The 11,789-nt window shown below is 41.0% G+C and overlaps 1 pseudogene; it reads left to right on the plus strand.

Moving 5' to 3' along the window:
* LOC102842920 overlaps positions 1-11,789 on the plus strand; it is a 23,592-nt pseudogene continuing 11,803 nt past the window's right edge.

The following is an 11,789-nucleotide window of genomic DNA, read 5'->3' on the forward strand; positions in this document are numbered from 1 at the left end:
ATGCCCACTGAGCTATTCCCAGTTTTCATTGAGGAAATTGAGGATCATGAGAAAGGAAGTGATTTGCTTAAGAATGCAAAGCAATTCAGTGCAAGAGTTAAGATGAGACCCCAGAATCTGGACATAGATTCCGATGCCATTTCCATCAACACTTACAATCACCAAGGACCCAGGACTCTGGCTAAATACAATGCCTTTGTAGTCCAGGACACTGCTTACTACTTGAAGGTTACATTACTACACTCCAACAACCAGTTCCCTGCTTCTACTGAGGCCAAGACTGTACCCCCAGTAAACAATCCAATCATGATTATTTGCCTAACAGAAATGGCAGCATGTTGTCAGAAATGGTGGCCCAGAACAGCCACCTGTTCAAAATATGGCCGAATGCAATGACATTTTGGATGATAGCCCAAGGAGACATGCACATTATCACCCCCAGCCAAGCTGAATATGCATTACTGTGGAATTAGCTTCTGTTCTGTACTCTCAGCCAGCTCGAAACAACCCTGACCTAATCAGTACAAAGATTGGGAGGTGTTGATATGTGTTATTGGCAGGAGTTCTTGACCATAGCACCTGTTTGCAGGCACCGAGGAGTGGAGTATGACAGCTCAAAGCTTGCCGTGTCACTTCCCATGACTGGAAGTAGAGAATGCCAGAAGTAAAAAATAAAATAAAATGTTGGTAATACTACCAGCACTGCAGAGAGAACAGGTCCTTGAGGCCAAAGATTCCTTCCCTAAACCTTATGGAACACAGAAGCCCTGGCCAGCTTGGTTTTGCTGACAATTAAAGCTTGTTACTTCCTCCTGGAGTGTCTGATCTCAGAGTGACATTGAATGTCTTTCAGCTGTCACTTGCTCTTAACTCTCTCATCACCATGGTGACCCAAGAGAGAGCCAGCTTTGCAATCAACCCTTCCTTAATATGTGGAACAATCAAGTGTACTTTTTCTGTAATGTTTAAGAAGTGGAATATTTGGAGCCCTTGCTCCACGGTGTAGAGTACACTCCCTCTACCCATAATTCTAGGCACTTGATCTACTTACTCCATTTCTGCATGGACATTACTAGCTGATTGGTCTGAGATCCATCATGGAATTACATCTCATTAGTAAGCTGGTCATCCCAGTGAAAAGCAATGCACACACACGGTTACATCAAAAAGTATTGCTACAAAATCACAGAGACCTTTATTGTAAAAAATATCAAAATGTGAAGCTATTGTCCCTTATCATTTCTGCTATCTATGTCTAGACACTACTGAAGGCAGTGTTTCCAGCTCTCTAACCCTTCCCTAGGACTCCTGGTGTGTCGTTGTAGGATCAGCACTGGACTGCTAACCACAAGGTTGGCAGTTCAAATCCACCAGCTGCTCCTCAGAAACCCCATACAGGGTCACTATGAGTCGGAACCGACCTGATGGCACTTAACAACAAACCTTTCCCCAAAGAATTCTGTACTCTTCAATTGACATTGTCAAAAAGGCAGCTTTGGCATCCTTGGGGGAATCAAATTGTATTTTCAGTGTCCTATGAGTTTGCAAAGCCGTTTGAACTGTAAGGTCGGTGTTTCGAGCACACCAGTCACTCCTCGGAAATCCTGTATAGGGTCGCGATGGGTTGGAACTGACTCAACGGCATTTAACAACAACAATAACAAGTTTGGGGAATTAAAAGAAGTCTAAAGGGGCAAGATCAGGGCTAGAGAGTAGATAGGGTAAGGGTTCCCAATGAAATGCTCATAGGACAGCCCTGGCTACATTCAAAGAATGAGCAGGTGCATTGTCGTGATGGTAAAAAGTCATTGGCACAAGTTCCCTGGCCCTTTTCTCACCATTGCAGTGTCTTTCAAGAAAATCTGTCATTAGCCATTTGGAGTCCCCCTCAAACAGTAGCCATAACCTTGTGTGCTCACCTTTCTGCTTTGAATTTAATTGGCCCAGCAGATCTCCTCGGAAACCACTGTTTTGGTTGGACTTTTTTTTTTTTTTCAAGGCATCCTCAAGAGATTAAGGCATCAACTAATTACAGAGACATCTTTAAATATCTTTTGTTTGGAAAAAACCCATACATGTATGAACTGGAACTCTAGCAGAAAAATTTTTTGACTTAGCCGTGTATGTGGGTTTTGACTTCACCTGCTGCTGGAGTCTTGGTGCAGCGCTGCAGGCTAAACACTGAACTGCAAGATTGGTTTGAACCACAAGGTTGGCAGTTCAAACTCACCAGTGTCACTCCTTGGAAACTGCGATGAGTCAGAACCAACTCGATGGCACTTAACAACACTCCAACTGCTGGATGATTAAGGGAGCCCTGGTGGCACAGTGGTTAAGTGCTTGGCTTCTAACTGAAAGGTCTGTTGCTTGAACCCACTAGCAGCTCCATGAGAGAAAGATGCGGCAGTCAGCCTCCGTAATGATTACAGCCTTGGAAACTCTTTGGAACATTTCTATTTTGAGTTGCAATCAGCTCCATGGCAACAGGTTTGGTTTGGTTTTCATGATCAGATTAGGCCAACTTTGTTCTGAAAAACCTTAGCTACTTAGATTCAGAGGGGAGTCGCCTAAGCTGCATTTTCCCATATTTTTTGGGTTTTTGTCGGGGAAGAACCCACAACAGAAAGATGGAAAGAAGGGAAGGCGAGGTTACCAAGCCTATCCTGAAACTAAGCTTTTCTTAATGATACTTTACTGTTCCTTTTATGTATAGTGTCCCCAGCTGGAAGCCTTGAGGAAGAAGGTCATTCAGGCACTTCATCTTGAACCTCCAGCACCTTGGAAGGTTTGCCCAGATTCAGTCTTGTCCCAGCCTATGCTGACACTAGGTAGAGTGGACATATGTGTTCAATTTTTCCTCGCTTTCCATGAATCTCTGAGGACCTGAGGAGCAAGCTCAATTTAAATTCCTTTTCTAAATTGAATTTCCAGTTGAGTGTAGCTCTTTCATGGAATATTCAGAAGTGACCTTGCCCCTCTACTCTTAGGTATATCCTTGTTGTTGTTGTTGTTGTTGTTAAGTACCATGGAGTTGATTCCGACTCATAGTGACCCTGCCCAGGGTTTCCAAGGCTGTAAATCTTTATGGGAACAGAACGCCTCTTCTTTCTCCAGTGGAACCGCTGGTAGGTTCGAACTGCTGACCTTGAGGTTAGCAGCCCGATTCGTAACCACTACGCTACCAGAGCTCTTAGGAACCTAAAAGCAATGGTATGAGCAGATATAAACACTGGTGTTCTTTGCATCATTGTTCACAACAGTAAAAGGCGGAAACAGCCCTACTGTCCATCAGGAGATGAATGGGTAAACAAAATGCTGTCTATACATACACTTGAACTCACTGCTCAGCATTAGAGAAAAATAAGATTCTGATACGTGCTACAACATGGATGGACCTCAAAGACATTATGCTGAAGGAAATAAGTCAATCACAAAAGGATAAATAATGTATGATCTCATTTATATGAAATCACAAGAAGTAATTATATGAGTATAGAGACCAATGGGTACTAGTGGTTACCAGGGGGCAGGGGAAAGGGAGGGGAACTCACTCTCTGGGAAGTTGTGAAATTTTGTCTATGGTTTGTGGAAAGATTGTTACCGTCAACAAGGCAATCAGACTAATGTAGTTGCTGCCATTTAGCTCTGGTTTGTTGTTATTAAGTGCCATCGAGTTGGTTCTGATTCATAGAAAGTCTGTATAGATTTTGTTGTTGTTAAGTGCCATGGAATAGGTTTCAACTCAGAGTGACTCTGTATAGGGTTTCCCTGCTGACCTTGTGGTTCGCAGTCCAGTGCTTATCTTACAGTGCCACATCATGAGGCTGTAAATCTTTACAAAAGCAGAAAGCCTCATCTTTCTCCTTCAGAGTGGCTGCTAGGCTCAAACTGCTGATTTTGTGCTTAGCAGTCCAGTGCTTATCCTATACAGCTGCAGCACTCCAACATTTAGCTATACACTAGGGGAAAAACCAGGTGAAATGACAAAGTGGTTGATATTCTTTTACAATTACAACAGCAGTCAAGAGGGCAGGAAAAAGCTGCACCTGGTGATACTACTTAGGTGTTGTTGTGGTTGTTAAGTGATGTTGAGTTGGTTCTGACCTATAGCAACCCTATGTAGGGTTTCTGAGGAGCAGCTGGTGAGCTTGAACTGCAGACCTCGTGGTTCAAACCAACCTGGCAGTCCAGCGCTTTAACCCACAGCACCACACCAAGACTTTACTACTTAGGTACAACTAAACATTTCATGGGATTTGTTGTCTGGGCTGGAAGGTTTAGGGCCATGGCTTCATGGTTTTATTCAGTTAATTGGTCTCACTTTTTTTTGAAGTTACTTTTCTACTTCGTAGTTTGGTAATGCCTGGAGTCGGAAAAGCTTGTGAGTGGCCACCAAGTGGTTCATCAGTTGGTCTCTATTCATCTGGAACAGCAGGAGGAGAGCCAGGAATCAAAGGTAAGGAATTGCAGGCTTGATTGCCTCCATAAACTACTACCTCCATTATCACAAAGGAGCCCTGGTAGTGTAATGGATTGAGTTGGACTGCTAACTGCAAGGTCAGCAGTTTGAATCTACCAGCCGCTCTGTGGGAGAAAGATGAGGCTTTCTGCTCCTTTAAAGCTTTACAGCCTCAGAAACCCTACACAAGGTTGCTATGAGTTAGAACCAGCTCGGTAGCACACAACCACTGCCACCAGCACCAGCACCACCATTACATGAGAATAAAAGAAATGGATGGTGCCTGGTTACCATTACTGATTGTTTTTGGTCAAGGACTCAATAGATGAATCCTGATCACAAGGAGGAAAGGCATGGACAGAACTTCAAACTAATAATGGAAATAAGACTTACTGGATCCAGTGACTGGGGGGAAGCCCTGAATCTTATGCATGGAAATCCTCTTTAAACCTTGAACTGAAACGATCTCTTTATAGTGTAGTCCAATTAATAATGTGGGTCTGGGGCATTAGTACCCTAATAAAGAAGTTTCTATAAAGGTCACAAGTTCAAACTCACCAGCTGCTCCTTGGAAGCCCTGCAGAATCACTGTGAGTTGGAACTGACTCGATGGCACTCAACAGCAACAACATATGAGTTTAAACTCACAATGGTTCGTCTAAGGCACAGATGAAAACTTTAAGGGGCAAAGAGCCTAAATGAATGGTGATACTGAATAAGGAAGACCATAGAAGAATGAAAACATTTGCGTTATGGTGTTGGAGAAGAATATTAAAAATACCCTGGACTGCCAGAAGAACAAACAAATCTGTGTTGGAAGAAGTACTACCAGAATGTTCCTTAGAAGCCAGGATTTCATCTCTCATACTTCATACATGTTATCAGGAGAGACAAGTCCCTGGAGAAGGACATTATGCTTGGTAAAGTAGAAGGTCAGCGAAAAGAGGGAGACCCCCAATGAGACGGATTAGCACAGTAGCAGCAGCAATGGGTTTAAGCTTAACGATGATTGTGAAAATTGGCGCAGGACTGGGCAGTGTTTTCTTCTGTTGTGTACGGGGTAGCTATGAGTTGGAATCAACTCAGTGGCACCTAGCAGCAACAACAAAGTTATTGAACTGTTCATGCAGAATATGTGAAAGCATGTATGTTTGGTTGTGTATAATGCCACCCAAAATGAAACATTTTTTAAAAAAGAAGTGACTCAGTTATGTATGTGAAATTGCTTTGGGTTTACAATGAATTATTTGCCTGCTCAGAAACACCCATGAAAATAAAAGAGATAATGGAAAAGGTAAATGAGGAAGGGGTTGCTGCAATGATGGAAACAAAAACGTTTTAAAAGTTAAAAAAACAAAATCATAGAAACGTGTTTAATGACCAAAATATTTTTGGAAAACTGATAACAATTTTCATAGGTAAAGAAGGATGAAAATACAGATAATCTTAGATGATTCTTTAAGGAAATACGTAATATACTTTCTGTGATGGATGCAGTGCGGTGGGAAGGAAAGAGCATGGGATTAGGAGAATTGACTCAGGTTCTGCCATTTATTATCTGGAATATTGGGACAAATCATTTCATTTCGTCACCTCTAAAGTGGGGACCGTCTAGCTTATCAACTACATAAGTCTGTTGGAAATGAGGTTCAAATGGGTCACCATATGAGAAAAACACTCTGAAAATGGAAAAATGCTATATGAACATTTGGTTTTTAATAAGCACCAGGAAAGGAACTTCAGCAAAATAGTCAGCCTTTCAAAACATAGACACAGCATCGAATTTTCTGGGAGAAGCCCTGAGAACACTGGCATAAAACCATTTGCTAGAAAAGCGAAATCTCATTGCTTCACTCCTAGAGGTGGCTGCAGTAGCGCCATTTTTCTTTTTCTGCCCACCTTTTCTGGACACCCCATCTCCTAATCAATGTGGGGAAGCTGCCCACGATAATGTGACTGTGAAGCTGTGGATGAGTAGGAGTTGTGCATGAATTGCTAGAACTAGTGACATTTGCTGGTTGCCATTGGGAATGACTGTAATTCAGGTGATTTAAAATCTGTAGTTCATGTTATTCCTCCAAAGCTAGGCTGCCTGTGAACTGGAGAGAGATGAAAATATTATGCCATGCAGACTGCATTCAGCATATTAGGGAATGGAATTTTTTTTTTTTTTCTTCCTGGAAACTACTTCAAGGAGTCATACTATTTAAACTCCAAAAAGGTCTTTGGAAGCTTCCAATTTTTTCTCAAAACGGTGGAAAGTCTTACAAATAATCCATAAAAGAATTACCACAGGCACAAGAACTACCTAGAAATTCCAACGGACCAAAATGCTAATTAAAATATAAAAAGGAAAATGAAGGCAGTCATGGGAATAAAAATAAAAATGATCAAAGGTAGGAGAATTTTTTTTGTTGTTGTTTAAGAACAGCAAGGGTGGAGATACTGATCTTGTGTAATGTACTATTTTTGGTACACTTTTCCAATGCATAAATGGGCACATGAGAAGTTAGTAGGGAAAATGTTGCTCTTGTTATTTGAGTAGAAGGTAAGATTTGTAAGAGCAGATGTTTGTAACAATTTCTTATATCTATTTTTGTGAATTGGAGACAATCACATGCAGGTGGGTACACCACAGCTGAAACCAGAGAAAAGAGAGAAACAGAGGATTAAAAAAAAAAAAAAAAAAAAAAAAAACCATACAGGAAATAGTACAGAAATGTGCAAGGCAGTGGTTGTGTTACAGTGGTAGCATAAGTTATGTTTATTTTATTGTGTCTATTTTCCAAATATGCCTTTAAATATTTATATTGTATTTTAGACACTTCTTAAATTAAAGGGCAGGGAGAGACAGAATAGACTCAAAACAACAATAAAATGGACAGAAGCCAGGACACAATGGTATGATCTTGTCAAATTTCTGGGGGTGGAGATGGGAGTGGGAGTGGGGGGTTGGGGCCAGCTATAATTTAGTGTCCAACAGAAAAATAACTTTCAAAAATAAAAGTGAATAGACCCACAAAAATATGACCAATTGATTTTTCTTACAATTTATCATGGTAAAATGTAACAAAATTTCTCATTTTAACCATTTTAAGTGTTCAGTTCAGTAACATTAATTACATTCATCATGTTGTGTACTCATCACCTCTATCGACTTCCAAAACAGAAACTCAGTACCTTTAAAATAACTTCCCATTTGCTCCTATCCAGCCCCTAGTAGCCACCAATAAACTTTTCTCTCTATGCACTTGCTTATTCTATACATTTCATACAAGTGAGATCATACACTATTTGTTCTTTTGTGTCTTATTTTCCCTAATATTTTCAAGGTTCATCCATGTTGTAACATGTATCAGAACTTCATTTCTTATGATGATCGAATAATAGTCTATCCTGTGTATACACTACATTTAATTTATCCTTTCATTTGTTGATGGCCTCTGGGGTCGTTCCACCTTTTGGCTATGATTGGATAATCAGCAATGAACATTGGTGTGCAAATATTGGCTTGAGTCTCGGCTTGTCAAATGGTAATTCTATATTTAACTTTTTGAGGAAATGCCAAACTGTTTTTCACAGTGGCTGCACTATTTTACATTCCCACCAGCAATGCACAAGGGTTCCAATTTCTCTACATCCTTAACACCTGTTGTTTTTCTTTTTATTTAATTATAGCCATCCTAGTAGGTGTGAAGTGATACCTCATTGTGGTTTAATGACATTGAGCATATTTTCATGTACTTGTTAGTCATTTGTATATCTTCTATGGAGAAATGTCTATTCACATCCTTTGCCCAATTTTTCATTTGATTTTCTCTCTTCAGCAAATGATGCTGGGTCAAGTAAAATGAAGTGTAACAAAGTTGGACCTATACTTCACACCACATACAAAAATTAACTCAAAATGGATCAGTGATCTACATAAATGCACTAAAACCATGAAACTACTAGAACAAAACATAGGGTAAATATTCAAGATCTTGTTTTTGACAATGTTGTTGCTGTTGTGAAGTGCCGTCAAGTCAGTTGCGACCCTGTATAGGGTTTCTGAGGAGCATCTGGTGAGCTTGAACTGCTGACCTTGCAGTTCAAGCAGCTTTGCAGTCTGGCGCATTAACCCACAATGCCACACTAGGACTCCATAGATTCCTAAAATCATGAGTACCAAGTGGAAAAAAAAAAAAAAAAGGCATACAAATTGGAAAAGAGGAGTAAAATTGTTCCTATTCAGATGACATGGTTGTTCATATAGAAAAAATCCCTTGGAATCTGCGTACATGGGGATATGTGTACACAGATGCCAAAAAAAAAAAAAAAAAAAAAAAATCCTCCTAAAGCTAAATGAGGTTAGTAAGGTCACAAACTATAAGGTCAACAGACAAAAAGCAATGTTTTTTTTTTAAAATATATACAAGCAATGTACAACCAAAAATTTAAATAAAAAACAAACAATACTACTAACAATTCCATTGTTGTTAAGTGCTGTCAAGTTGGTTCACCACTAAAAATAGTTCAAGAAAATGAAATACTGGATCGAGCAAAGTAGAACGATATAAAGAAAACTACAAAATACAACTGCAAGAAATGGGTAAAAGGGGGAAAATAATGTTAAGATGCTTGGATGTCTTTTGAATCTTGGTCTCCCTTGCATACCATTATAAAATAGACAACTGAGGGGGAGAGAAAGGAATGGCCAGAAATATCACCATAGAAAGCTTATAAGTCCGTCTGTAGCCTATAACTGATTGGAATACCTAAAATGGGGCTACAGCTTGCCCAGTGAAGGAGGCTTCCTGTGGAGCCTCTCCATTGCACAAGACCATAGGTGGAATCCTGAACTCCATCCAGAATCTTCTGAGGTGGTAAATTTCCACTTGAAAGGGCAAGCAGACCAGCCTGGAGCGGCTAGAAGAACAGAAGATACTTCTTGAAAGAAAGATCAACAGGAAAAATACAAAACAGTAATGGCAATCTGATTGACTATTACAAGAACAAGCAAGTTGCTCACCCAGGAGACATCAAGGCAAAAGGTTGGGTCACCTCAGGGGAAACTCCTTTCCAAGACTAAGACTCAATGGGAATACACAAGCAGACATGTGCTCTGACTGTTGACTACATTGGTCACTGATAAGGGGAAGTGAGGGAAAAACAGCAATGAAGCTTCACGCTAAGCCCTGCCACATTCAATAGACTCATGTGAACCCGGATAGAGACCTGGTTGGCCAGCAGTGTGGCAAGACTTGGGGACTCCTGGGCCCAGAGTCAGTGACATAGCCACAGAGGACTAGAGTGGAGAGTGAAGTTTCCCACTGATAAGAAGTGAGGGCATATGCACAAGAACACCCACACTTGCAGATAATGTCCACTTGACTGGATGATCAGAACTCAACTAGAAGAAGAAAGAAGAGGAAAAAAAGAGTAATCAGATACAATTTGATGAACTTGACTTACACCTATGGATGCAGCTCAAAAGAGGGAACAAATCTTTACAGCGAGGATTATTCCCCCTCTCCCACGATACACAGGGTAGATAGGAATGGGCAACTTGGACATTGGCTACCCAAAATGGGGGGAGGGAGGTACAAAGGCAAGAAGCTTTTAAGCTTTCAAGAGGGAGCCTAGATCCAGAGGGCACGGAGCAAGGTAGAATCTCCACTGAGTAGTATCCAATCTGTCTGGGTGGGGCTGATGTAAGGCGATTGGGATAGCACTCATGTAGTACAGTAGTGAATAATTGCTATCAGGACTGATTGTGAGGGTTGAAAATGTAAAGATAGACGTTTGTAGCAAAAGGAGGGGAGTGATTGACTTTACAGTCCAGGAGCATCAAGGGAGAAGAGCAGAGAGCGGAACCCTACCCAGAGAAACAGTGACGCTAAAGATGGAGGTAGAGACAATGATGTAGAGAGATGGAGCAGCTGGGGACTCTAGACCCAGAAAGGGAGAGGGGCAGTGTGCTGATGACCGGGGTGTAGGCTTGTGGGGTATACCCTTTGGTTGGTTGATGATGCATGGAGGGGATTGTAACCATAGCAATCAAATGATATGTGATAGGATGAATGTAAAGCTAATGTTCTCCCATGTAAGCTATCACATAATTCTCAATAAAACATTAAAAAAAAAAAAAGAAAGAAAAACAAAACACTACTGCAAGAAACCCAAAGAAAGACTCTGAGGCTTTGTGTGAAGTGACTATGGACTTTCTGGTTTAAAGTGGACTGGCTTAGGACCTTGCTAAGAACATCTTGTAAGGAAAAAAATAACTGCATAAAAGAGAAACAAGAGGATTACAGGAGGCGGGGCTTGATGGCAGCTAGGGAGGAGGTGCAGTGAAGGTCACTGTCAGCAATAACACAGAATACCAGGAAAAGCAGATCCAGGGCGGAGCTCCAAAACTAGGAACCACAGAGATAGGAACATTTTAAAGGTTTGAAGGCTTATAGCTTGTGGAGTTTGGAGCTGAAGTAAAAAATCGCGTACTTTTGAATCTGCCGGGCTGGGCTCGGAGGACTGAGCCAACATCCTGGGCAAAACCAAGCGGCAAGATGAAACAGGGGGAGCAGAAACACCACAGAAAAACGCCATGGGAACCTTGGGAAAAAGGTGGACAATATACTTTGTCAGTTTTGCTTTGTTCTGATTTTCTTTTTTTCTTTGGTATCTGGTAATTGGCGTGCTCACTGCCCACCTCCATTCTGGTAAATAGAGGGAGAGCTTGAGCCGAGTGGCCACCCCCCACCCTCACCGCTGGTGGGTTCTTCTGCCATGCATGTGCACAGGTACTCAGCCCAAGCGGAGGCTCTGAACTTTTAATATCTGTTTCCTTTTTGTTCTTTTTTTTTTTTTTTTTTTTTTTTTTTTTTTTTTTTTTTTTATCATGGGAAAGAGTAGAAGGGAGAGAGAAAGATAGCCAAAGGTTGGATTGGAGCCTTAGGTTTAGCATAACAACCAACACTGGCAACTTGGAATCTCTCGGGCAGCTTTGAAGACAGGAACTTTGGACATTAAAGCCATATTCATATTAAGCTACAGATTTTTTTCTCCTTCTTTTTCTTCTCTCCCTTTTCTGTGATTAGAGTCTTGTTTTTGTTGGTGCTGCATTTTTTTTTTCTCTCATTTTTTTTCCACTGATGTTGTTTTGCTGTTATATATTCCCCCCCCCCCCTTCTGCCTTTGGAAGACTCTTTGCCTCCCTATATTACACAAGAAGAGTCAGCAACTGCTGCCGTATAGCCAAGCTACAATCACACTCTATAAAACACCAAAACCCAGGCAAGAACCAATACCAGCTGCCATATACCAGGGAAACAGACAACACCTGTGAAAG

This window comes from Chrysochloris asiatica, unplaced genomic scaffold (genome assembly GCF_000296735.1).
Source record: "Chrysochloris asiatica unplaced genomic scaffold, ChrAsi1.0 scaffold00159, whole genome shotgun sequence".
In the NCBI taxonomy this organism is placed as follows: domain Eukaryota; kingdom Metazoa; phylum Chordata; class Mammalia; order Afrosoricida; family Chrysochloridae; genus Chrysochloris; species Chrysochloris asiatica.